This window comes from Mustela nivalis (assembly GCF_964662115.1).
Source record: "Mustela nivalis genome assembly, chromosome: 2".
NCBI lineage: Eukaryota > Metazoa > Chordata > Mammalia > Carnivora > Mustelidae > Mustela > Mustela nivalis.
The window spans coordinates 20,482,528-20,510,098 of record NC_139021.1 but is presented as its reverse complement, the minus strand read 5'-3'; the positions used below and the strand labels follow the sequence as shown (position 1 = coordinate 20,510,098).

The 27,571-nt window shown below is 41.3% G+C and overlaps 2 long non-coding RNA genes across 11 annotated transcripts in view; both read left to right on the top strand.

Annotated features, from left to right (window-relative positions):
• Positions 1-27,571, top strand: part of LOC309860174 — a 274,988-nt gene that overhangs the window by 14,590 nt on the left and 232,827 nt on the right. For all 10 annotated transcript variants that reach the window (XR_014309208.1, XR_014309209.1, XR_014309210.1 and 7 more), the window contains one exon: positions 13,316-13,487. This is a non-coding gene — a long non-coding RNA (uncharacterized lncRNA). The remainder of the gene's footprint in view (positions 1-13,315; positions 13,488-27,571) is intronic.
• LOC309860175 lies at positions 4,154-4,633 on the top strand. Its single transcript, XR_014309218.1, has 2 exons — positions 4,154-4,204; positions 4,474-4,633. It is a non-coding gene; the product is annotated as an uncharacterized lncRNA (long non-coding RNA).

Sequence of the window (27,571 nt, the reverse complement as noted above, 5' to 3'; positions counted from 1 at the left end):
TTCTGGGATCCCAGTTATAGTAATATTGTTTTTCTTTATGGTATCATGTATCTCAAATTCTCCCCTCATGATCCAATAGTTATTTATCTCTTTTTTTCTCAGCTTCTTTATTCTCCATCCTTTTGTCTTCTATATCACTAATTCTGTCCTCTGTCTCTTTTATCCTAGCAGTTAGAGCTTCCAATTTTTATTGTATCTCATTAATAGCCTTTTTTATTTTGATTTGATTAGATTTTCATTCTTTTATTTCTCCAGGAAGGGATTCTCTAGTGCCTTCTATCCTTCTTTTTTTCAAGCCCAGCTAGTATCTTTATAATTGTTATTCTGAACTCTAGTTCCACTATCTTACTTATGTCCATACTGATTAGGTCTCTGACAGTCAGTACTACCTCTTTTTCTCTTTTTTTAAGAGAGTTTTTCCATCTTATTCTATCCAGAGATGAAAAGATAAATGAGAGAACAAAATACTAAAATGGAACAATGACCCCAGAGAAATGTATACTACACAAAAGAGAAGAGACCCAAAACCAAAAATAAATTTTTTTTAATTAAAAAAAAAAAAACAAGAATATAATCAGATAGGTGAGCAAAATAGAGCAGTACATTGAATCCTGTGTGTATTTTGGTCTATTTGTTAAAACACTAGATCCCAAAATTGTTAGCAAAGAAAAACTTATGTATGTACAAAAATAAAAGTAAATATAATGAAAGGATAGAATATAACTGTAAAATTTAAAGACAAAAAAAAAAAAAAGAGGGAAAAAGAAGGAATATACAGGTGAACAGAGCAGAGTGATACACTATATCCTGAGTGTATTTTGGTCAGTTTGTTAGAAGAAACTACATCTCAAAATTATAAAGAAAGGAAAACTTACACACATACACACACACACACATACACATATTTAAACATATTTTTAAATACATTGAATTAAATACATTGGAAGGATAGACTATAACTGTAAAGGTCAAAATTTATGAGACTGTTGCACTACCTACTGCACTAACAAAGCACCAGTAAAGGTGAGAAAATTTAAAATAGACTTTACAAAACAAAACCAAACCAAACCATGAGCAAGAAGGAGGAGGAAGAAGAAGAGCGTGGAGGAAGAGAAAAGAGAATATGCAGACAGGTGAAGGGAACAGAGCCCTACATTTGCTCTGTTAGAAGAACCTGCATCCCAAAATTGTAAAGAAAGAAAACATATATATGTATATATACATATGTATATATATATACAAAAATAAAATTAAATACAAGGAAATGATGGTATAACTGTAAAAATGAAAATGGAAAAAGATTTTAAAAAAGAGTTGATAAAATAAGAAATTGGTTGAAAAAGGAAAGAGAAAAAAATAAAATTGAAAGACTAAAGAATCTTGGGGAAAAACCCATGAATTCTGTATGCTATATTCCCCTAGCACTAGAGTTTTGCAATTCTGTGCCACTGGCAAACTTGGTGTTGGCTGGATATTCTTGCTGATCTTCTGGGGGAGGGCCCATTGCATTGATTCTCAAGTGTCTTTTCCCTGAGTAGAATTGCACCACTGTTGGCAGGGGGCCAGGCTAAGTAATCTGCTCAGGATTGGTCCATGTGGCTCTTGTTCCCTTGTGGTCATACTTGAAATCACTGCAAGAGATAATGTGAGTAAAATTCTTAGAAAAAAATAAGTATTGAATAAATGAATGCAGTTAGTATTTGAAGACTTTAAAAGAAACCTTGTACTACTCCATTTCTCTCATCTCACCTAGCATGGTGCTTCGTGTGTAGCTACCATCTTAAATAATGAGCTAATGTTAATTAAAAGTGAGCTAAATGTGTTTGCTTTGTGTGGTGTTGTGCTAAGCATTTTTGATGGAAAAGCTCATTCCATCTTCACAATATCCCTGGGAAATGGATGCTATCCTATTATTAACCCAATTTATAGATGGAAAAACTGAAGTATGCACAGAGAAGTAGTTTGTTGGATGTTAACATGTGGAAGAGGGTGATAGAGCCTGGAACTGGTCTCAGTCAACTCTAAGGTATTGCTTCTAACCATCAAAGTGTGGGTCTTATCATAAATCAAGGCCTCTAAAATTATTTACATCAAATAGACTTTGATACTCCTGCCTCTGAGGGGTGCTTGGGTGGCTCAGTTGGTTAAGCAACTGCCTTCAGATCAGGTCATGTTACAGGAGTTCCAGGATTGAGTCCCGCATCAGGCACCCTGGTCAGCAGGGAGTCTGCTTTTCCCTCCAACCTTCCCCCTCTCATGCTCTCTCTCTCACTCTCTCATTCTCTTGCTCTCTCAAATAACTAAATAAAATCTTAATAAATGAATGAATGAATAAATAAATAAATAAATAAATATTCCAGCCTCTGGAACTTGTTATCCTGAAATATTTCAGAGTGGGAGAAAAATAATACTTGAGTTATGAGATCTGTATCTTGAGGCACTTCTCTCAGATCTAGGATGTTCTAAAAATTCCCAGCCAAACTTTCACAACAGGAAGCATGGGAATTTCTCTCCTACACTCTTCCTTCCTCCACTATTTGATAAAACACACCCACAGCCTCTACTTTCTCCTGTTCTGCACTTTAGATTTCTTTTTGAAACTTGGATGTATGGAGGTCCCAAAGCTAAATACAAGTGTGAAAACCAAAGTAGATGATCTTAAAGGTCATTTCCTATGCTAACGTTTTATATTAGATGAGACCTCCTTCTTCCTGCTTCCCCATTCTTACAGAAATTAGTAAACAGGTCTGGTCAATTCGTTCTCAGCAATGACACTCTTGATTCTCTTTTTCCTATCCCTTAGCCACTGTCCTCATTCTACAGCAGGTAAGAATGGAATGGGATGGAAATACTGTAGCGTGGTCTTAACAGGGCATACATCTCCAGTCATTCTTCCGTTCTCTGACAACATAACTCCCCAGTAATATCCTTTTGTGTTACAGCACACCATCATTAAAATAAAACCCATCACTTGGCTGTGTAGCAGTCCTCACGTGGGGTGCCACAGATTTAGCATATATCAATAGATAGTTTTCGGAGAATGCAATCTTAAAAGAAGTTAGGTAGTTTTCTTGACTAATGGAATTTCCTAGAGAGTTTGATATACTGATGTGCAACGTGAGTCTTTCTGAGGGAGACATAATGTAACTTGCTCTTTTGGGTTTGTTGTGGGCAAGCACAGGATTCTTGTTGTGAAACTGTCTTGACTTACCCAATTGATAGCTGTTTCTTACCACTGGGACTCTTCCCTGACACATCACTTGAGCCCCTTCTCGTTACATTGCCCCTTAGCACGTGGAAGTCCAGAACACCATCCCTCAATAGATAGCTGCTCTGTCTCTCAACCCTCAACCTCTCCAGAATCACTACTTCAGAATATCAAGATGTGTGTATACGTGTGTACATATACGTAACTTTCTTTACTGAGGGACCGGGTAATTTTAAAAAGCAATTGACCCACCGAAGTTTTTAGTGTCTAGAAACGACTCCGTATAATACTCTAATGGTAGACACATGTTACTATGCATTTGTTCAAACCCATAGAATGTACAACACCAAGAAAGAACCCAATGTAAACTATGGACTTTGGGTGATAATAGGTTATCAAGGTAGGTTCACCAGTCATAACAAATGGAAGCTTTGGTGGGGTATGTTGATAATGGGGAAGCTGTGCGTGTGTGGGGATGGGGGTATATGGGGATTCTCTGTATACTCTGCTTAATTTTGTCATGAACCTAAAACTGCTCTAAAAAATAAATTCTATTGAAAAAGAAAAAAATAGAGCCAAGTACTAAATATAACTTTTCCAGGGTCTAAACATATGTGCGTTGACTAAGAAGGCAACCCTTTCCTAGATGGGTTCTCTTTAAATACATCCACAGTTTCTATTCTGACTTCCATATCCCTGGTTTTGCTTCTGTATCCTTGGGAGCCTTATCTTCTGGATTTCCGCATTGAAACTCTATTCTGGAAAACTCCAGCCCTTATCCATCGGGTCCTTCTGGGACTCATTGTGATTTCCCTTATTAAGTCATTTCCCAAGTACAAGTCCTTGAGTTCAGGGTAGGACCCTGGGGCTTTTATTTGGACAACCAATGATTTCTTCTGATAACCTGAAGAGCTGCAGAGTGGTTCGGCACCAGGGGGTCTTGGTGTTTCAAGTCTCACAGCATCCTTCAGTTTGGGCATATACCCTCCAAGGCAGGTCAGTTAGGGGATTTTCCTAAAGATACTACTTTTGTAAAAGCCCTTACAGATTTGTTAGAATAGCACATAGCTCACCCTAAAATTATTTTAATTCTTGGGGAGAACACAGTGTTTTCTAACTGCTTTGTGATTTGCCTTACAACTTTTTCTTCCTTTGATTCTTGCTTTGTGATTTGCCTTACAACTTTTTCTTCCTTTTTCTTACAATGCAATGAATTTCATTATTATGCAGAGTAATGTAATGTTACATTCCTTTGATGCTTTTAGCTTGTATCGCTTTGGACCTGATGGATCAAGAAAGGAGCCATATGCTTCCAGAAGACTGCTCCCTTGATTCTAAGAGAGAACACATGAAGGACCATTTAAGCAATTAAGTAGCCAGACCTTGTGCCAGGCACTAGAAATGGAAATATAAATGATAACAAATTTTCTTCTCTGAGACTTGGCTTTAAAAGGGCATTTGTCCATTTATTAGTCCATATGTCAATTACATTTTGGACCAGGTACTGCCCTGGGTAGGAGCACTGTGTTTGACTGGCTTCCCTGGGAATATATGGAATATTGGGAACTGTGTGCAGATGGTTTCCTGGTGAAAATCTGGGGAGACAGACCTGAGTGAAAGTGAAGATGACAGGATGGGGCCAGGAGAGAAGCGGGTGCTCTATGTGCTTGCAAGTAAGGCCCCGCCTGGTCTTCCCGGGAGGGCTGGAGCTAACCCTATAGAGTTGTCCTGAAGAGGAAAGGAGGTCAGGCCATTGTATGCCAATGTCACCTGGTCATTGGTGGCCCAGTGTCCCTGAAGGGGGCAAGAACTGCAGGGAAGGCAGGTTTTTGCAGCCTGGGACAATGCCCAGCAAAGGACATGGCTTTGATCCTGCAGTTATCCGTATCTCCAGGAGCTAGGAGATGGGAGGAAATCTGTGAGAATACAACATCCACTCTTGGGATATACTGGGAACGAGGATCCATTCATGCTCTCTGGGAGTTGATAGTCTAGTGAATGAGATGTAGTAGCAAATAGATAAGTAACAGTAGAACTGAGTAAGTACAAGGAGATGGTAAGTTCTATGAAGATGCAGAGTGAGAGCACCTAGCCCAGTCTTAGGGGTCCGCAGAAGGATTCCCAAAGGAGGTGATGGTAATGAGGTAAGGAATTAGACATGTGAAGGCAGAGTGGATGGGAGCTGTTAGAGAAAGCGTCCTCCTGGGTTGAGAATGTGGCCTGGATGCCTGGCATCATTGAGAGTGGCCGGAGTGGAACGCGTAGAGTGTTGTACAAACTCAGCCAGAGGAGCTAAGTGAAGGCTTGAACCCGAACACTGGACCCGAAAGAGCCGGGGCCACCTGGTCTGGCAGCTGGGGGTTTTATCCTGATGATGTTGACATTCACAGGTTCCAGCGGGTGGGTCCAGGAGCAAATTCGCACTTTGGGAAGATTATTCTGGCTGCAGCATGGGGAAAGGAATGGAGATAAAAGAGCAACACAAGGGGCTCTTAGAGCGACTGTGTGGGCTGCGATTTCATTAGTTTCCAGTGAGAAATGATAGTGACTTAAAATGGAGGCACGTCAGGTGGGACAGAGAGAAATGAATGGATTTGAGAGATATTAAGGAAGCAGAATCCGTAAGACTTGACTGATGGGCTATAGGTCTTTAGGGAAAAGAGGAGTCAACCTCAGATTTGTCTTTGAACCATAGCAGGCTGGCAGTGGTATGAAAGATGAATCCGAGAGACTGTCAGGCTGAAACAAGGGAACCAATTAGAGCCATGATAAACAATATCGTTTTGTACAGGGACCCATTCAGGGACCCAAAAAAAAAAAAAAATGTTTATGACTATGCTCATTTCAATCAAATGAAAATAACATTATAGAATTCTATTAAGATAATATGTATAATCTTAGAAATAAAATTACCTTTCTTAGAAGAATGTCAGTGAGAAAACTGGCCCTGTGTCTAGCCACTTAAATATTAATGTCTGGGCCAAGTTCAGACATGGCACCATGAACACAGCTCATTTTTTGGTTCCTATTCCTGTGGCACTTTGGACCTCACAGAAGCATTCTAGAGTATGCTCCTTTTTTTTATCCTTGATGCAGCCTTGCAAGCAGGACTTACTAGGTTTCCAGTACACAGAAGCAGAAACAGAGAAGAAAGGGAAATGGCTTCACTTGCCATATGGCAAAGTTGAATCTAGAATATTCATTCCATTCAGTGCTATGTCTCCCGAGGTTGCAGCCTTTGCTGTCAGACATCATGCAGATGAAATCAATGTGCTGGCTCCCTGCTTCCTTCAGCAGCCTGGGCTTCTTGTCCTACTGGCTGTAGGATTGTCTGTCAGCTTAGGGGCACAGAGGCGAGGATGGCAGGAACTGCCCCTTTACCAGGAAACCCAGGACAATGCCTGTTTCTCCTGTGGCGGGGGGTGAGGGCTGGTCACCCAAGCGTTCTTGCCACCTTACTGCATTCATGCCACTTCTGGGGACCTCTGCTCTGGAACCCCCTGTCAGGCAGGCTTTGACTTTCAGTTACTTGGAGCCCAGGCGCTGGGCAAGACAGAAATGGTTTCTCCAGATGTGGATCCTGTGCTTTGTAGAGTCTGAAAACTTTCCAACCAAGTGGAACTTGGTCTCTGGGTTGTATGTTGTAGCCAAATGAACTAGGTGAGCCAAAAGAACCTCTCTTCCCAAATCAGCAGTTCCATAACCTCCAGGATCTGAAGTCTCTGCCCTTAGCTAGAGAAGAGATGAGGAGAACCAGCAAGGGAGAGGGAAGAGAGAGGAGGGAGGGACGACTCTGTTGTGAAACTGTCCCTTCAGGCGGCAGTTCCTGGCCACACAACAGCCTCCTGCATGTCAGGCGATTGCGGTATCAATGAGAAGGGAGCTTGTGTCTTAATCTGGCAATTTAGAAATTAAAGATGCAATTAAATATGATTATGGATAAGCTTGAAATAGATTTTCTGAATATAAACAATCACATGTACAGATGCACGCATTTATTCACTAGTCTCTCCACAAGCACGCTGTGGTCTTTTTTCCCAGCTTTATTGAGCTATAATTGATGTGGAACGTTGTATAAATTTGATATACAATGTATTGATTTCATATGCTTATAAATTGCAAAATGTTTGCTACCAGAGTGTTACCTCCATCATGTAACAGAATTACCATTTTTTGTGTGTGGGGTAAGAACACTTAATATCTACTCTCATGGTGATGTTCACGAATATCACACAGCATTATTAACCATAGTCACCGTGCTATGCATTAAATGCCCCAAACTTATTTGTCTTATCACTGAAAGTTTGTACCCTTTGACCAACAAACCAACATCCCCTCAATTTCCCCCTACTTCCCAGCCCGTGGTGACTACCACAGTACTCTGTTCCTATGAGTTTAGCTTTTAAAGATTCCATACATAAGTGATATCATTCAGTGTTTGTCTTTCTGTTGACTTCCTTCACCTCACATAATGCCCTCAACGTCCACCACTGTTGTCACAAATGGCAGGATCTCCTTCTTTCTGGTGGCTGAATAATATTCCATTGCATGTGCGTGTGTGTGTGTGTGTGTGTACACATATCTCCATATAAATGATGGACACTGAGTTGCTTCCCTATCTTGGCTATCATGAGTAATGCTGCAGGGGGACATGGAAAAACAGGGAGTGGTTTGAATTGCCGTGGGTGGTTAGTACATGTTTTGGTGTTTTTCATCTTTCTTAGCCTTTACCTCTGAAGCCCACCTCTACCCTGAACTGCCTTTTCTACTTCCAGAGCCTCATAATGATTGTCTTTGAAATGACCATCAGATTGATCAGGGAACTGTCCTTAGCATTACAAATACTGGTTATAGACAATTGCAGATCACCTCTCCTCTCAGTTGCAAAAGTAATATATAAGTGATAATATGAACTACTGCCATCTTTGGAACATTTACTATTAGCAAATCTGAGCTAAGTGCTTTATACACACTAACTTAATGATAGGTTGCGATTCAATTATAGTACGGTATTAGGGTTTTGGGGACTTTTATGGCAATAAGTTAGGCATTGCCATACCTCTTTTTTTTTTTTTTAAGATTTTATTTATTTATTTGACAGAGAGAGATCACAAGTAGGCAGAGAGGCAGACAGAGAGAGAGAGGAGGAAGCAGGCTCCCTTGCTGAGCAGAGAGCCCGATGCGGGACTCAATCCCAGGACCCTGAGATCATGACCTGAGCCGAAGGCAGTGGCTTAACCCACTGAGCCACCCAGGCGCCCTGCCATACCTCTTTTTTCATTAACTTTATCCAGTTCTTTGAATTGTATACTGTGTGCGGGATTCAAAAGGCCAAATTTGCCAGTTTTATCTAGACCCTCTCTGAAGTAAGGAAAATGCCTCTTCTTACATTTTTATACTTTTCACAAGGGAATGCCAAAATACATTGTCTTCTGTTATTTTTTCCCCTCAAGCTGCTCTCGCTCTTCAGGACCACATCTAACTCCCTAGAATCTCCTTTAAGGACATGTCTCAGGCCTAGCAGTCTTCCGAAGGCAGCGGTTCTCAGTGATTTCCCCCTGTGACGCAATCCTATAGGGATAGGCGCATTTTGACAAAACCCCCAACTGAAAGACTATCTCAGAAGGTTGTGGAAATGCTAAGGGAGGCTGCAGATGACCTGTGATTCGCAGCATGGCCCAGTGACACCTCCCTCACTCTGCCCTTTAGGCATATGCAACACACAATAATATAATTGGAACGATTTTGGGAGCATTCTAATTTGTTCAATTTAAAATCGGTTTGCTTTGAATTTTATTGCATAAACACACAACGCAAAAAAAAAAAAAAAAAGTCACACCTGTATGTGCAAAGTTCTATGGAGATCTCCAGAAAAAAAAAAAAAAAAAATACTGGAAATAAGTGAGTTCATCAAGGTCAGAGGATACAAGATCGATTTACAAAAACCAATTGTAATTTTATGTACTAGCAATGAGCAATCTGACCATGAGATTTAGAAAACAATTGCATTCACAATAGCACCAAGAAGAATAAAGTACTGAGGAATAAATTTAACAGAGGGAGAGTGAGACGTGAACCTTGAAATTTATAAAACATTGGTGGAAAGAGTTAAAGAGGGGCTGAATGAATGAAGAAGCATTCCATGTTCATGAGTTGGAAAATGTTAGTTCTCCAATGCACTAGAATGGCTATAATAAAAAAGAGACAAAAGTAAGTGTTGAGCAGGATGTGGAGAAACTGAAACTCACACGGTACTGATGGGAGGTAAAATGGTGCAACCACTTCGGATGACGGGTTCTCAGGTTCTTAGAAAGCTACTGTATGACTCAGCAATTCCACACTGAAGTTTCTACCTAAGAAAAATGAAAATATAATACACAACATTTTTAAATGGATATTCATAGTGTTGCTATAACACAAAACCTCAGACTAGATCCAAATGCCCATCACCATGTAAACACATAAACAAAACATGGTACCATCACCCATTGGAATACTCCCCAGTAATAAAAAGAAAGGAACTACTTAGTTACGCTACAACATGGAGAAACCTCAAGAACTATGCTAACTGAAGAAATCCAGAAACAAAAGATCACGTATCATGTAATTCTCCATATATATATGAAGTATCCAGAAGAGGTGATCTCTAGGGACCAAAGGAGATCATTTGCTGGGGCTGGTCTGGGAATTGACTGTAAAAAGGCACAAAAGTCTGGGAGGAGAAGAGAGTCTCAGGGTGATGAGGGTGATAAAAATGTTTTAAAAGTAGATTGTGGTGACATTTGAACATCTGTATGCTTTTACTAAAAATTATTGACTTGTACCTTTATTATGGGTGAACACTATGAATATTATACCTTCATATAGCTGTTAATAAAAATGAAATAAAATAACCAGGATGGAGGATGGGAGATCCACATAAAACCAGTTTAGCAATAAATTGATAGTTCTTGAAGCTAGATGGTAGGTAATGAGGGGTCATTATATATTTTGCCTTTCTGCAGTCTGTGTCCATTTAAAATTTTCATAATAAAAAATTAAAAGGAAATATTAAACAAGGGAAATGTCAGACTTCTTTATTACTTTATGTGAAATGAAGTCTGACTCCGTCTTTCTATTACAAGGATGAAAGAAAACTAAGTCTCAGTCATCACGGAGGTGATCTTGTGCTGGGATCACTCAGCAATCTGGGAGGCTCATGGGATGCTTCAAGTCTTCAGGCTGTCAGGGCCAGGGTGATATGAGTGCTATCTGTAAGGAATGATTCTCAGAAGTCCACAGTGTTGCATTTATATGCAGATAAAGCCAGCCTCCCCAGACCCCTTCTGGTTCAGGATCCCGGGTTCTCATTCCCTTCAGAGTCTTGATCCATTTTTGCCCAACATGGGGCATCACTTTTTTGATAGTAGGATGAACCATAGACCTACATCCTTTTCTCAGCTGTGAGAGTAACTTCTCCAGGCTCATTCCAGCCCTTTTATTGATGCAGGAGGGCTGGGTTCCTGTCTCACGGAGTTGAAGAATGAATCTGGCAGACAAAAGAGAGTGACTAAAGCAACAGAAGTTTATTAAGTGAGGATACAGAAAACACTCTCAGGAGTGAGAGGGGTCCCAACAGGGTTCCCACTGAGGGCTTTTAGGGTTGGTCTTTTATAGAAAGTTAACTAGGGGTTGTAAGTCTTGTTGACTTATCCACTGACAGCACCTTTATGTAAGCAGGACTAGTAATAACATCTTTAATGGCTTACTTCTTGTAAGATCTCTTTATTTTCTGTCAACCACAAGAGACTGTCATAAATAAGACTGCCCCCTCGGACACCTAGGCCACGGTGGTCTGGACTGTTCTGTTTTCTCTGGTTTCCTTACACCTCCACGTTTGGGGGATTTCTGTGAGTCTGATCATGGAACCCTCCATCTTTTTCTCTCTACCTATTCCTGCCTGTTCCTGTCTCATTATCTTAACCTCTTTCCTGGATTTTGGCTTTTCCAACAGCCAGAAGAGAAGTTCTTCTTCTTTTTTTTTTTTTTTTAAAGATTTTATTTATTTATTTGATAGACAGAGATCACAAGTAGGCAAGGAAGGCAGGCGGCAGAGAGAGAGGAGGAAGCAGGCTCCCCGCTGAGTAGGGAGCCGGATTCAGGGCTCGATCCCAGGACCCTGGGATCATGACCCGAGCCGAAGGCAGAGGCTTTAACCCACTGAGCCACCCAGGCGCCCCAAGAAGTTCTCTTATAGCTCCTTCTATTTAGGCTGTGCTCATGCACCTGAAGTATGGGTTCAAAAAAATATTCTTTGACTTTAATACGTGTGTGCATGCATGCACATATGTGTGTGTGTAAAATGCAAAGACTGCAATATACCAGTCCCAACTCTTTCCAAACTCGTCTTCAGCATGTAAGCCTTGGTGCATTCACTTATTTAATCATTGATAAAACAAATATTTATGGAGCTCCTCTGAGTAATGCTGGGCTGTGTTTGTAGCACTGGAAGTATTGTGCTGAACAGAGCCCACAGAGGCTCTGCCTCTGTGCAGCTTAGACTCTAGGACTGATGTTTTCAAACTTTAATGTGCCTAAGAAGCACACGGCAGTACAGTTAAGATGCAGTCCCCGATTGCCCACGTCTGGACCGCTGCTCGAGATCTGCATTCTTAACAAACTCCCTTGCGATGGCAGTGCTGCTGGTGTCTGAAACACGTTCTGGGGTGGGATGCAGGGAGATTTTGGAGAACACTGAAGTTAATCCTCCATGAGTTTCCATACTGAATTATTTGCAACAGGCTCCTTTTGTAGTGCAGAGGGAGGGTCATTGACAGACTCACCCTGCAGCAGCCCACACCTGTCACTTGGCCCCCAAGTAAGGTATTTCTCTCTTTCGTCATGGACACACCCCACAAGGAAGCAGCCTGATAACAGACCGCACCCTGTCCCACACCCTTTTGTGCTGGCATCCAGAGGCTTCTCTGATTAATTCACAGGTCAGGACTTGTGTGTCAGCCTTCCCTTAGGGAACTGATCCTGCTTTCCACTTCAAAGGCCCATCTGGCAGGTATCAAAGGTGTGTAGATCTTTGGAACTGAACTTGAGCTTTTTCTGGTCTTATATTTTAACCCCTTCCTGCTCCCCACCTCTATGTTATTATGTTAACGATAAGAAGGAAAAATAGGGGAAAGGCACCCTTCTTTTGCCTTATTTTTTATACGCCTTGTTTCCCCTGGAAAGCCATCTCATTGGGTTTGTGTGGTTGTTCCACGAAGTGGGTTAATTCCCTGTAGGGCCCCGTGGCTATAGTTCAGAAGAACTGGCTTCTAAACAGCCAGGTTGATCAGGCATTTATGTACCCAGCCACAGCCGGGGAGGTTGTCTGGTGATGCCAGCTTACTGGAGCGGTGCCTCTAGGAAACAGTTCTAATGGAATCTTTGGAAAGGCAGACAAAAATATCTGTAAAATGAAGTTCTTACAACTTCATGACAGTAATAAATACTTGGGGTGGGGGGAAGAAAGAAAAACCCTACAGGTCTGTATTTGCTTCCTATTGTTGTTCTAACAGATTGCGTTCGATTTAGTGACTTTAAAACACATGCTCACTCTTGAAGTTCTGGAGGTCACAAGTCTGCCATCAGTTTCGCTGGGCTAAAGTCAAAGTGTGTGGGGGTGGGGTGGGAGGTGGTGACCTGATTGGGTGGAGGCCAGCTTCGTGGGTGGTGAAAGAATTCACCCCAGGCAGAACAAAGGACATAGAAGTTTATTGAATACTTTGCAAGGGAGCAGCGAGCAGGATAGCCAAGGAGAGACTGTCTGGGCAAGGCTGTAGAGAAGGAGGTATGGGAAGGCGAGGAGGTATGGCAATGTATGCAGTTGTCCTTTTTTAGCATCTATGTCCGGGTGTAATTGGCCCATTGGTCAGCTAGGGTTTATGGATATTTTGAGATGGGTCGCCTCTGGGTCTGCTTGGATTCAGCCAGGGGACGGGGGGCCCCTGTGGGCCCTTCTGCCTTACTCAAGTTCTCATTGTTCAAGTCAATTACTTGAAAGGGGCTTCTATAGTGTGAAGGTTCATTCGTTGTGGGGTCTCTGAAGGCATCTTGTTTCTTTGTCTTTTTCAGCTCTATTGGCCCCCCATTTTCCTTGGCTTGTGGCCCCCTCCGTCCGTGTTCAAAGCTCATCGTTTCAGTCTCTGATTCTGTCATCATGTTGCCTTCTCCTCCAACTCTGACTCCCCCTGCATCCCTTTCCGGAGGACTGGTGATTACTTCCGGTCCGCGAAGCTAATCCAAGGTAATATCCTCTTTTTTTAAGATTAATCTCTTAAATTAAATCTCCTTAATTTATTCATGTCTGCAAAGCAGATTTCGCTCTATCAGGTAACATTCTCCAGTTCCTGGGATTATGATGTGGATGTCGAGGGGACTATTACTCAATAGCAAGCCATGGAAAGTAGTTAATAGTGTTATATTTATTCAGTGGAATATTTTACAGATGTTAAATCTCTTGAATAGCATTTAATGAAAACAGAAAGTACTGTAATGCATTCGGCATTTGTTCACTGTATCTAATGCTTCCTATGTTCCAGGCTCTGTTCTGAGCACTGGATGTATAGTTGGGAGTGAAGCCCAGCCCTCTTGCATCTTATGTCCTGGTCAAAGAGACAGACAATGAGCAAATAAATTAATAAGCAGAGTAATTTCAACTAGCAATAAGTGCTATAAAGCCAGTTGGGTGGGGGGCAATGAAGAGGGTGACCTTGCACAGAGAATCAAGTAAGACTCCCTGGAGAGGTTACATTTCCACTAAGACCTGATGAAGAGAAGGAGCCAGCCATGTGCCAGCCACGTGCCAGCCACGTGCCAGCCACTGGTAGAATGTTTTAGGCAGAAAGGAAAGCAAAGACTAATGACCTTTTTTTTAAAAGTTTTTTTTTTTAATATTTTATTTATTTATTTGACAGAGAGATCACAAGTAGGCAGAGAGGCAGAAAGAGAAGCAGGCCCCCTGCAGAGCAGAGAGCCCGATGCGGGGCTTGATCCCAGGATTCTGGGATCATGACCTGAGCTGAAGGCAGAGGTTTTAACCCACTGAGCTACCCAGGTGCCCCACTAATGACCTTTTTTGAGGCTGACAGTTGTTTGGTGCATACCAAGGACTAAGGCTGGTGTGGCTGGGCATAGGTGTCAAGGGGAGAGGTAGGACAGGTGGGCAAGAGGAAGGATGTTGCCAACCAGCGGCTGGCAGATAACCACTGGATGCTCACCCTGACTTCCCATCTCTCTTCTTTCCCATGGAGGCAACCAGTTTAGTATCAAGCATTGATACATGTAGTTAAAAATATTGCTCTTGCTCCTAAAGTAGGGATTAGGAGGTTTGGGGCACTTCCTTGCCAATAAAGATGTCCAGTAAAACCAGTGTGTAGAAGAAGGACTTTCACTTTTGCCCTTTAACTCCTTTCTCTCTGGAACATGGATTGCATCCTAGAAATGGAGCAGAGCCTTGTAACCATGAACCTGAGAGCTTTGGGCTAATAATTTTGGAGCATAAAAAGTACCTGGGAACTTGAAGGGGCCATGTGGCTATTACTCTCATTCAAAAAACCTACCTCCAGATTCCTGTTTGGTTGGGCTATTGGAACCAGGATTCTAAGACATGAATTGGAATCCGATCCCTCAATGATAAATAGAGTAAGAAATGTATATTTTGTTCTGTGTGTAACTGGAAATTACCATTGGAAGGTTTTAAGCAGGAGAGCAATATGGTCTGATTTATATTTGTGACAAATGGTCCTATTTACTCTATGGATACTAGATGGTAGGTCCCACTGGGGACATCAAGTAAATGATCATTGCAGTAATTCAAGAGAGGGAAGATGCTAGCTTAGATGAGGGTTATAGCAGTGAAGGTGGGGAGACTGTATTATACTAAGTTAAAAAAGGAAAACAGTAACATATATTTACTTTATATACAGTATAAAATAATAGTAACCAACATTTATTGAGTATCCTTTATGGCCGGATAAGGTTTTAAGCATTTACATATACTAATTCATTCATTTTATTGTTATACTAGTTGTGGGAAGTAGGCATTATTTTTATCCACATTTTGCAAGTAAGAAAACTAAGAAGTAAAATGGCTAAATAATTTTGTAGTAAGTTATGGAAAATGCCTTCCTCCGAGTGTGTGAGTGTGTGTGTGTGTGTGTGTGTGTGTGTGTGTATTTGGGAGGTTCTGTATGTGGGTGCGCAGATAGGGAGATACAGATGGGGATACCCTAGGGAAAAAAAGCTAAAAGGAAATTACCAAATATTTTAAAAGTTTTATGTCTGAGCAATAGGGTATCATGCAGTTTTTCTTCTTTATGCTTTTCTTATTTCCCAGTGTTTCTACAGTGAACCTGGGCAATCCTTACATTCTGGAGGATAATTAATACGTAAAAGATACCATAGTTTAGAATCGTGGTGTTAATGCATTTTATATCATGTCAGCTGCTTTGACGCACAGACAGAAAGGGTCATAGCACAGTTACCACAACCAGATAGAAAGCTGAGCTGTGGACATGAAATCATGGACCAGGTGAAGTTTCCAGATCTTTAGGGCATAGCGATGGCTTCTTCATCCTAGTCCTGTCATCCATCCACTCACTGGTGGATAGTCCTCTTCAAACAATGAGGCTTTTCAGCTTTTCCACACTCTGACATTGTAGATACAGAGCAGCCTTTCAGCGTAGTCTGCTTATCCAGATGTGCTCCCAACATCTGGATTCTGTATGCCACGTTGGCTTTCTCTGAAGAATTTCCCGTGTCCACCATGACATCATTTAGTGTATTTATGTTGGAGAACCCGCAGAGAAATACGACACCTGTGTTATATATGTGAATGTGTGGTTATAAATTGCAGAACAACAAATCATTAGAAGGTGAATCCACTTATCAAATTCCTAGGAGCTGTTCAGAGAAAAGCCACATAAACTACTTACTTCTCTGTATCCTTTGCCAGAGCCAGTCAATGAGGAGAGGGCATCAAAACCCAATTTAGGGCAAGGGGACCCCAAAACTAACCTTTTGGACTCCAAATCCTGAAATTAGCAGAAAATATTCTTTAACGTCTCTGCAGGCACAGAACATTTATTTCATTTCTTAGAATCACCCAGTCTCCATTTTTCAGACTCCTCTACGTGTCTACTGTTTGCTCAGTTCTTAGCACTAAGCCTTGTGCATCAATACCATGAATATATTAGAAGAAAAAGAGTATATCCCTAAATGTATCAAAAATAGAAAAAGAGATAGTAAAATAATGGACTCAAAAATCAGAGAATGAACAAAATGCTAGTATTTTGCATTAGTATGCACATATCTTTTTTTCTTAAGGATTTGAGAACATTGGAGTATGTGCTCCTTGTTTTTACATAGACAATTTGAAGGACATAAAATCCATGATGTATTGAAAAACTTATGGTAGGAACTGAGGGCAAAAGTCTAAATACACCACACTTTATTCTTTAAAAATAGCTCTGTGTTTCATTACATTTTCTGCCACCTATTAGATTTGACTAATTCATAAGTGAAGGTAGCCTTTGGATTATATAGTCAAGTTACATGGAATGTCATTGGGGAAGAAAATGATGAGGAAGAAACAGTGTTCATTATACAATCAAGAACTGTGAAAAAGATTAGAGTAGAGAGGCTTTAGAAGAATTGTTTTTGTTTGTTTGTTTGTCTGTCTGTCCATTTTACTTTGAAATAGATACAGGAGCTTACTTGAAGCTGCCTGACAATACAAGGGTTTGGCTAAAATAAAGAGAGCAGGTTTCAGTAGAGCAAGGCACTCCTTCCTAAATGGACTAATTCTGATAAATCACCAAGACATGGGGCTGTCAGATTCCAGACAATGAATTTATACAGAAGGAAACAAAACCCCATAGATGTTTTTATTGCAGATGTTCTTATTATGTCAGAGCCAAGCTATAAAACAGGCAAAGAACTGAGCATAATTACAGCCTGTCTCAACGAAGTGAGGACAACTGGAGAAAAGCTCCATGGAAGCCCATTGCACTGAGGGTGGGTGGGTGGTGGGTTCTCTTAGCAGGACCATGAGTCAGGTTCAGTGGCAGGAACTGTATCTGTGCTGTGCAAAGCTGTGGGTCTGATTTGTAGACAGTAAGTTGGGCTATCTTAGGTGGGCAATGAAAGAATGTGCCTAAGTTCTGGAACCAGGGGTTTGGGACTTGGCCTTAGCCCTCACATGATGCAGGGATCCCTTGGGGAAGGCAGCAGCTTCTCTGAGCCAGTTTTCATATTCATAAAATGTAGTGCTGTGTCTATGTGCACTGTATGGACTGTTCCAACTCGGGCATTCTGATTCTTTCTCTTTAGAACCTTGGCTTGTCTTCTTTACTCCAATGGCAGAGCAGTACTGAAAGTTTAATTGCCAATAAATGAAAAGGGAAAATCCAAATGTCAGAAAAGACATTTATAGCCTGACGTTCCCTGGTGTGAAGGACAATATTATCGTTTATCAAATATTTCACTTTCCCACTTCTTCCTTGAAGAACCCCTCCTTGTGTGAGATTTATAGGTCTCTGCCCTGTTGAAGTCAGGAGTGGCCATGTCAACATGCTTTATTTAATGGAATACAGATGGAAATCACCTATGTCACTTCCAAGATGAGGATATTAGGTTTGTGATGTCTCTTCTCTGTACAATGGCCACAGACATATCTGAGTTAGAGGATGTTCTCTCAGCCTGAGTCTGGAGTGACTGATATTTGGAGTAGTTAATGATCATGCATTTTGAGCAAGAAATAAACCTTTGTTTTAAGCCACTGCAGTTCTGTGGATCATTGGTGATCACGGCAAAACAACATTCTGGGAATGGCCGACTATGAAAAGCAGTTCTGATTTCTTGATTATGATTCCAACAAAAAATCAGAATTCTAAACCTTTTTTTTAAGAAGAGGGATCCATCAAAATCCTGGAGGAATCCATCAAAATCCTGGAGGAGAACATAGACAGTAACCTCTTTGACATCAGCCACAGCAACTTCTTTCAAGACACGTGTCCAAAGACAAGAGAAACAAAAGCGAAAATGAACCTTTGGGACTTCATCAAGATGAAAAGCTTCTACACAGTGAAGGAAACAGTCAACAAAGCAAAGATGCAACCCACAGAATGGGAGAAGCTATTTGCAAATGACACTACAGACAAAGGGCTGATATCCAAGATCTATAAAGAACTTCTCAAACTCAATACCCAAAAAACAGATAAAGTAAAAAAATGGGCTGAAGACATGAGCAGACACTTGTCCAAAGAAGACATACAAATGGCTAACAGATACATGAAAAGTGTTGATCATCACTAGCCAACAGGGAAATTCAAATCAAAACCACACTGAGATACCACCTTACACCAGTTAGAATGGCAACATTTGATAAGGCAAGAAACAACACGAGTTGGGAGAAGTTGTGCAGAGAGGGGAACCTTCTTACACTGTTGTTGGGAATGCAAATTGGTGCAGCCACTTTGGAAAACAGTGTGGAGATTCCTTAAGAAATTAAAAATAGAGTTTCCCGGAGGAGTCAAGATGGCGGAGAAGTAGCAGGCCGAGACTACTTCAGCTAGCCGGAGATCAGCTAGATAGCTTATCTAAAGATTGCAAACACCTGCAAATCCATCAGCATATCGAAGAGAAGAAGAACAGCAATTCTGGAAACAGAAAAACAACCACTTTCTGAAAGGTAGGACCGGCGGAGAAGTGAATCCAAAGCGACGGGAAGATAGACCCTGGGGGGAGGGGCCGGCTCCCGGCAAGCGGCAGAGCAACCGGGCACAAAATCAGGACTTTTAAAAGTCTGTTCCGCTGAGGGACATCGCTCCAGAGGCTACCCGGGGCAAAGCCCACACGGGGTCAGCGTGGCCTCAGGTCCCGCAGGGTCACAGAAGGATCGGGGGTGTCTGAGTGTCGCAGAGCTTGCGGGTATTGGAACAAGAAAGCCGGCTACAGAGACAGAGCCGACAGTAAGCTCGCAGCTCGGGGTGACCTTGAACCGGTCGCAGGCTCGGTGAGCTCGGAGCGCGGCCGGAGGTGAGGCAGACGGGAGTAACTGGGCGCTGTTCTCTGAGGGCGCACTGAGGAGTGCGGCCCTGGGATCTCGGCTCCTCCGGGCCGGAGACCAGGAGGCCGCCATTTGTATTCCCGTCCTCCGGAACTCTACGGAAAGCGCTCAGGGAACAAAAGCTCCTGAAAGCAAACCCAAGCGGATTACTCATCCCGGCCCCGGGTAAAAGCGGTGCAATTCCGCCTGGGGCAAAGACACTTGAGAATCACTACAACAGGCCCCTCCCCCAGAAGATCAACAAGAAATCCAGCCGAGACCAAGTTCACCTACCAAAGAGTGTGGTTTCAATACCAAGGAGAGCAGCAGAATTCTAGAGGAGGAGAAAGCAAAGCACGGAACTCATGGCTTTTTCCCTGTGATTTTTTTTAGTCTTGCGGTTAATTTAATTTAATTTTTTTTTTTTTTTTTTTTTGCTTTCGGGTAAAATTTTTTTTTTAACTGTTACATTTTTCTTTTTTAACGATTTTTTACTAGTTTATCTAATACATATATTTTTTTTCTTTTTTATATTTTTCTTAGGTGTTTTCTTTTTTTAAAAAATTCTTTTTTTTTTCTCTTTTTTCTTTTTTTTTTATTGTTTCCTTTTTGAACCACTTTTTATCCCCTTTCTCCCCCCTCACGATTTTGGATCTCTTCTAATTTGGTTAAAGCATATTTTCCTGGGGTTGTTGCCACCCTTTTAGTATTTTACTTGCCCCTTCATATACTCTTATCTGGACAAAATGACAAGACGGAAAAATTCAACACAAAAAAAAGAACAAGAGGCAGTACCGAAGGCTAGGGACCTAATCAATACAGACATTGGTAATATGTCAGACCTAGAGTTCAGAATGACAATTCTCAAGGTTCTAGCCGGGCTCAAAAAAGGCATGGAAGATATTAGAGAAACCCTCTCGAGAGATATAAAAGCCCTTTCTGGAGAAATAAAAGAACTAAAATCTAACCAAGTTGAAATCAAAAAAGCTATTAATGAGGTACAATCAAAAATGGAGGCTCTCACTGCTAGGATAAATGAGGCAGAAGAAAGAATTAGTGATATAGAAGACCAAATGACAGAGAATAAAGAAGCTGAGCAAAAGAGGGACAAACAGCTACTGGACCACGAGGGGAGAATTCGAGAGATAAGTGACACCATAAGACGAAACAACATTAGAATAATTGGGATTCCAGAAGAAGAAGAAAGAGAGAGGGGAGCAGAAGGTATACTAGAGAGAATTATTGGGGAGAATTTCCCCAATATGGCAAAGGGAACAAGCATCAAAATTCAGGAGGTTCAGAGAACGCCCCTCAAAATCAATAAGAATAGGCCCACACCCCGTCACCTAATAGTAAAATTTACAAGTCTCAGTGACAAAGAGAACATCCTGAAAGCAGCCCGGGAAAAGAAGTCTGTAACATACAATGGTAAAAATATTAGATTGGCAGCTGACTTATCCACAGAGACCTGGCAGGCCAGAAAGAGCTGGCATGATATTTTCAGAGCACTAAATGAGAAAAACATGCAGCCCAGAATACTATATCCAGCTAGGCTATCATTGAAAATAGAAGGAGAGATTAAAAGCTTCCAGGACAAACAACAACTGAAAGAATTTGCAAACACCAAACCAGCTCTACAGGAAATCTTGAAAGGGGTCCTCTAAACAAAGAGAGATCCTACAAGTGGTAGATCAGAAAGGAACAGAGACCATATACAGTAACAGCCACCTTACAGGCAATACAATGGCCCTAAATTCATATCTCTCAATAGTTACCCTGAATGTTAATGGGCTAAATGCCCCTGTCAAAAGACACAGGGTATCAGAATGGATAAAAAAACAAAACCCATCTATATGTTGCCTCCAAGAAACACATTTTAAGCCCAAAGACACCTCCAGATTTAAAGTGAGGGGGTGGAAAAGAATTTACCATGCTAATGGACATCAGAAGAAAGCAGGAGTGGCAATCCTTATATCAGATCAATTAGATTTTAAGCCAAAAACTATAATAAGAGATGAGGAAGGACACTATAGCATACTCAAAGGGTCTGTCCAACAAGAAGATTTAACAATTTTAAATATCTATGCCCCCAACGTGGGAGCAGCCAACTATATAAACCAATTAATAACAAAATCAAAGAAACACATCAACAATAATACAATAATAGTAGGGGACTTTGACACTCCCCTCACTGAAATGGACAGATCACCCAAGCAAAAGATCAGCAAGGAAATAAAGGCCTTAAACGACACACTGGACCAGATGGACATCACAGATATATTCAGAACATTTCATCCCAAAGCATCAGAATACACATTCTTCTCTAGTGCACATGGAACATTCTCCAGAATAGATCACATCCTCGGTCCTAAATCAGGACTCAACCGGTATCTAAAGATTGGGATCATTCCCTGCATATTTTCAGACCACAATGCTCTAAAGCTAGAACTCAACCACAAAAGGAAGTTTGAAAAGAACCAAAATACATGGAGACTAAACAGCATCCTTCTAAAGAATGAATGGGTCAACCGGGAAATTAAAGAAGAATTGAAAAAAATCATGGAAACAAATGATAATGAAAATACAACGGTTCAAAATCTGTGGGACACAACAAAGGCAGTCCTGAGAGGAAAATATATAGCGGTACAAGCCTTTCTCAAGAAACAAGAAAGGTCTCAGGTACACAATCTAACCCTACACCTAAAGGAGCTGGAAAAAGAACAAGAAAGAAACCCTAAGCCTAGCAGGAGAAGAGAAATCATAAAGATCAGAGCAGAAATCAATGAAATAGAAACAAAAAAAACAATAGAACAAATCAACGAAAGTAGGAGCTGGTTCTTTGAAAGAATTAATAAAATTGATAAACCCCTGGCCTGACTTATCAAAAAGAAAAGAGAAAGGACCCAAATAAATAAAATCATGAATGAAAGAGGAGAGATCACAACTAACACCAAAGAAATACAAACAATTATCAGAACATACTATGAGCAACTCTACGGCAATAAATTTGACAATCTGGAAGAAATGGATGCATTCCTAGAAACATATAAACTACCACAACTGAACCAGGAAGATATAGAAAGCCTGATCAGACCCATAACCAGTAAGGAGATTGAAACAGTCATTAAAAATCTCCAAACAAACAAAAGCCCAGGGCCAGACGGCTTCCCGGGGGAATTCTACCAAACATTTAAAGAAGAACTAATTCCTATTCTCCTGAAACTGTTCCAAAAAATAGAAATGGAAGGAAAACTTCCAAACTCATTTTATGAGGCCAGCATCACCTTGATCCCCAAACCAGGCAAGGATCCCACCAAAAAAGAGAGCTATAGACCGATATCCTTGATGAACACAGATGCGAAAATACTCAACAAAATACTAGCCAATAGGATTCAACAGTACATTAAAAAGATTATTCACCACGACCAAGTGGGATTTATTCCAGGGCTGCAAGGTTGGTTCAACATCCGCAAATCAGTCAATGTGATACAACACATCAATAAAAGTAAGAACAAGAACCATATGATACTCTCAATAGATGCTGAAAAAGCATTTGACAAAGTACAGCATCCCTTCCTGATCAAAACTCTTCAAAGTGTAGGGATAGAGGGCACATACCTCAATATCATCAAAGCCATCTATGAAAAACCCACCGCAAATATCATTCTCAATGGAGAAAAACTGAAAGCTTTTCCGCTAAGGTCAGGAACACGGCAGGGATGTCCATTATCACCACTGCTATTCAACATAGTACTAGAGGTCCTAGCCTCAGCAATCAGACAACAAAAGGAAATTAAAGGCATCCAAATCGGCAAAGAAGAAGTCAAATTGTCACTCTTCGCAGATGATATGATACTCTATGTGGAAAACCCAAAAGACTCCACTCCAAAACTGCTAGAACTTATACAGGAATTCAGTAAAGTGTCAGGATATAAAATCAATGCACAGAAATCAGTTGCATTTCTCTACACCAACAGCAAGACAGAAGAAAGGGAAATTAAGGAGTCAATCCCATTTACAATTGCACCCCAAACCATAAGATACCTAGGAATAAACCTAACCAAAGAGACACAGAATCTATACTCAGAAAACTATAAAGTACTCATGAAAGAAATTGAGGAAGACACAAAGAAATGGAAAAATGTTCCATGCTCCTGGGTTGGAAGAATAAATATTGTGAAAATGTCTATGTTACCTAAAGCAATCTACACATTTAATGCAATTCTTATCAAAGTACCATCCATCTTTTTCAAAGAAATGGAACAAATAATTCTAAAATTTATATGGAACCAGAAAAGACCTCGAATAGCTAAAGGGATATTGAAAAAGAAAGCCAACATTGGTGGCATCACAATCCCGGACTTCAAGCTCTATTACAAAGCTGTCATCATCAAGACAGCATGGTACTGGCACAAAAACAGATCAATGGAACAGAATAGAGAGCCCAGAAATAGACCCTCAACTCTATGGTCAACTCATCTTCGACAAAGCAGGAAAGAATGTCCAATGGAAAAAAGACAGCCTCTTCAATAAATGGTGCTGGGAAAATTGGACAGCCACATGCAGAAAAATGAAATTGGACCATTTCCTTACACCACACACGAAAATAGACTCAAAATGGATGAAGGACCTCAATGTGTGAAAGGAATCCATCAAAATCCTTGAGGAGAACATAGGCAGCAACCTCTTCGACCTCAGCCGCAGCAACATCTTCCTAGGAACAACGCAAAAGGCAAGGGAAGCAAGGGAAAAAATGAACTATTGGGATTTCATCAAGATCAAAAGCTTTTGCACAGCAAAGGAAACAGTTAACAAAATCAAAAGACAACTGACAGAATGGGAGAAGATATTTGCAAACGACATATCAGATAAAGGACTAGTGTCCAGAATCTATAAAGAACTTAGCAAACTCAACACCCAAAGAACAAATAATCCAATCAAGAAATGGGCAGAGTACATGAACAGACATTTCTGCAAAGAAGACATCCAGATGGCCAACAGACACATGTAAAAGTGCTCCATATCACTCGGCATCAGGGAAATACAAATCAAAACCACAATGAGATATCACCTCACACCAGTCAGAATGGCTAAAATCAACAAGTCAGGAAATGACAGATGCTGGCGAGGATGTGGAGAAAGGGGCACCCTCCTACACTGTTGGTGGGAATGCAAGCTGGTGCAACCTCTCTGGAAAACAGCATGGAGGTTCCTCAAAATGTTGAAAATAGAACTGCCCTATGACCCAGCAATTGCACTATTGGGTATTTACCCTAAAGATACAAACGTAGTGATCCAAAGGGGCACGTGTACTCGAATGTTTATAGCAGCAATGTCCACAATAGCCAAACTATGGAAAGAACCTAGATGTCCATCAACAGATGAATGGATCAAGAAGATGTGGTATATATACACAATGGAATACTATGCAGCCATCAAAAGAAATGAAATCTTGCCATTTGCGACAACATGGATGGAACTAGAGCGTATCATGCTTAGCGAAATAAGTCAAGCGGAGAAAGACAACTATCATATGATCTCCCTGATATGAGGAAGTGGTGATGCAACATGGGGGCTTAAGTGGGTACGAGAAGAATAAATGAAAGAAGATGGGATTGGGAGGGAGACAAACCATAAGTGACTCTTAATCTCACAAAACAAACTGAGGGTTGCTGGGGGGAGGGGGTTTGGGAGAAGGGGGTGGTATTATGGACATTGGGGAGGGTATGTGTTTTGGTGAGTGCTGTGAAGTGTGTAAACCTGGGGATAAAAATATATCTTTATAAAAAATAAAAAATTATATTAAAAAAAAATAAAAATAGAGTTTCCCTATGACCCTGCAATTGAACTACTGGGTGTTTACCCCAAAGATAAAAATGCAGTGAAAAGAAGGGCCACATGGACCTCAGTGTTCATAGCAGCAATGTCCACAATAGCCAAACTGTGGACAGACCCAAGATGCCCTTCGACAGATGAATGCCTAAATTGGATGTGGTCCATATACACAATAAAATATTACTCAGCCATCAGAAAGGATGAATACTCAACTTTTGCATCAACATGGTTGGGACTGGAGGAGATTATGCTAAGTGAAATAAGTCAAGCAGAAAAAGCCAATTATCATATGGTTTCACTTATTTGTGGAACATAAGGAATAACATGGAGGCCATTAGGAGAAGGAAGGGAAAAATGAAGGGGGAGAAATCAGAGTGGGGGGGGTGAACCATGAGAGACTATGGACTCCGGGAAACAAACTGAGGGTTTTAGACGGGAGGGCAGTGGGTAGGGAAGTGGGTTAACCCTGTCGTGGGTATTAGGAGGGCACATATTGCATGGAGCTCTGGGTGTTATACGCAAACAATGTATCATGGAACACTACATCAGAAACTAATGATATACTGTATGACGACTATCATAACACAGTAAAAAAACCAAAATGGTCTCTTTTCTCTAATCCTCATTTAAGTACTTTCATATACATGTATATTTAATATATACATATATATGTGTGTATATGGATATGTGCATATGTATGTAGGATATATACACATATATACATGCGTATGTTGTATATATAATTTAAATATATGAATTCCCTCCTAATGTCTATGTCATGTGTAGGCAGTAGGATATGGAAGATTTGATTAATTTTGTTTCCATTTAGTCTATGATGCCTTTAATTTTCTTCCATGAACAAGGTTGCCTCTGTGCCCTTTATCTATTTATCCAACAAATAGTTTTTGATCACCTACTAAGTGACGGTAATCCCTGGAGATGCCAGAGTGAAGAGATAAACATGGTCCCTTAAGTCGGTCCTATTATATCTTCCAGTGGTCTCAAGGAGACAGGTCCAGACCCACGGATAAATGACATGCTGGTAATCACACAGTGTGGTAGTCGCATCTACAGTAAGCATTTTAAATCAGAGCTTTGGCACCAAGGGAGGCTTTCTCGAGGAAGTGACGTCAAATCCAAGAGCTGAAGAGTAAATAGTGATTAGGTGGGAGAAGAGTGTGTGTGTGTGTGTGTGTGTGTGTGTGTGTGTGTGTGTAAAGAGAGGTCAGGGAGGGGCATCTGGGTGGCTCAGTCATTAAACGACGGCCTTCAGCTCAGGTCATGATCCCAGGGTCCTGGGATCAAGCCCCGCATCATGCTCCCTGCTCAGAGGAGAGCCTGCTTTTCCCTCTCCCACTTCCCCTGCTTGTGTTCCCTCTCTGAGTGTGTCTCTCTCTGTCAAATAAATAAAATCTTAAAAAAAAAAAAAAAAGATAGGTTGGGGAATTAAGTATACTGGTGAAGAATGTTCCAGGAGAGGAAACCACACCAGTGAAAGACCAGTGATGAAGCCAGACTGCAGATATTAAGGGGGGAGGGGGCATTGTCTGGAAAGGAAGGAAACACGGGGTCAAGTAGGAACTTCTAAGTCATATTCAGGCCCTGGGTTTTATCTGAAGAGTCAATGGGGAGCCCCTGAAGGGTTTTAAGGAAGATGTTTCCTCTGCCTCGACTACCCTCCATACCCAACCTCGGCCTCCCATCTAATCCACTCAACAACCTCTTCCTCTTTAGAGTCAGATGGAACTCTCTAGAACCTTCCCAGGCAGCTGTAGCTCCTTCCTCTCTAACTTGTCATTTGTATATACATAGATATTTCCCTGAACACATTTATATCTATTCACTTTCATCCCTTTCCCACAACTTAAGATCAAAAACTCTTGGGGGCAGGGCCTTGTCTTTTTATCTGTGGATCCTCAGTGACTCTCAGTCCTCGGCTCTTAGTGGACACTCTTTAAATGTGGCAAAAAAGAATAAGCAGAAAGAGGAGAGCCTGGGGAGGATCCAACCTGTAAGGAAATGTCACCCCTGAGGCAGAGCAAGTCAGATGCCTCCCGATGCTCTTGGGCCTTTACCACAGAGAACATTTGTTTTTGCGGAGTCTCAGAATGATCTGGTTCAGAGATGACACTTAGCCGGGGAAACTTAGGTCCCAGATCTTGCCACCACCCTTTCCTCTGAGTAACTCAGGCCAGCTGGGGCTTCACCCATCTTTTCTCATTCTCTCAGCCAGTTGCCACCATTGGGAATATCTGTCTAGGCTCCTGCTTCAACCCAGGGTGGCTCAGGTGTGTAGGTAGCTTTGGAGGTAAGCGGACCTGAGGTCAGGCCTTACTCAACTCTGCCATCAACTCGTTTTGCGCGGTAAGTGGAATTCTAAGGTGACTGTCAGCATCCCACACGCTGTCCCATCTCCTCACCCCTCCAGCTGCGTGTAGATGGGGCCT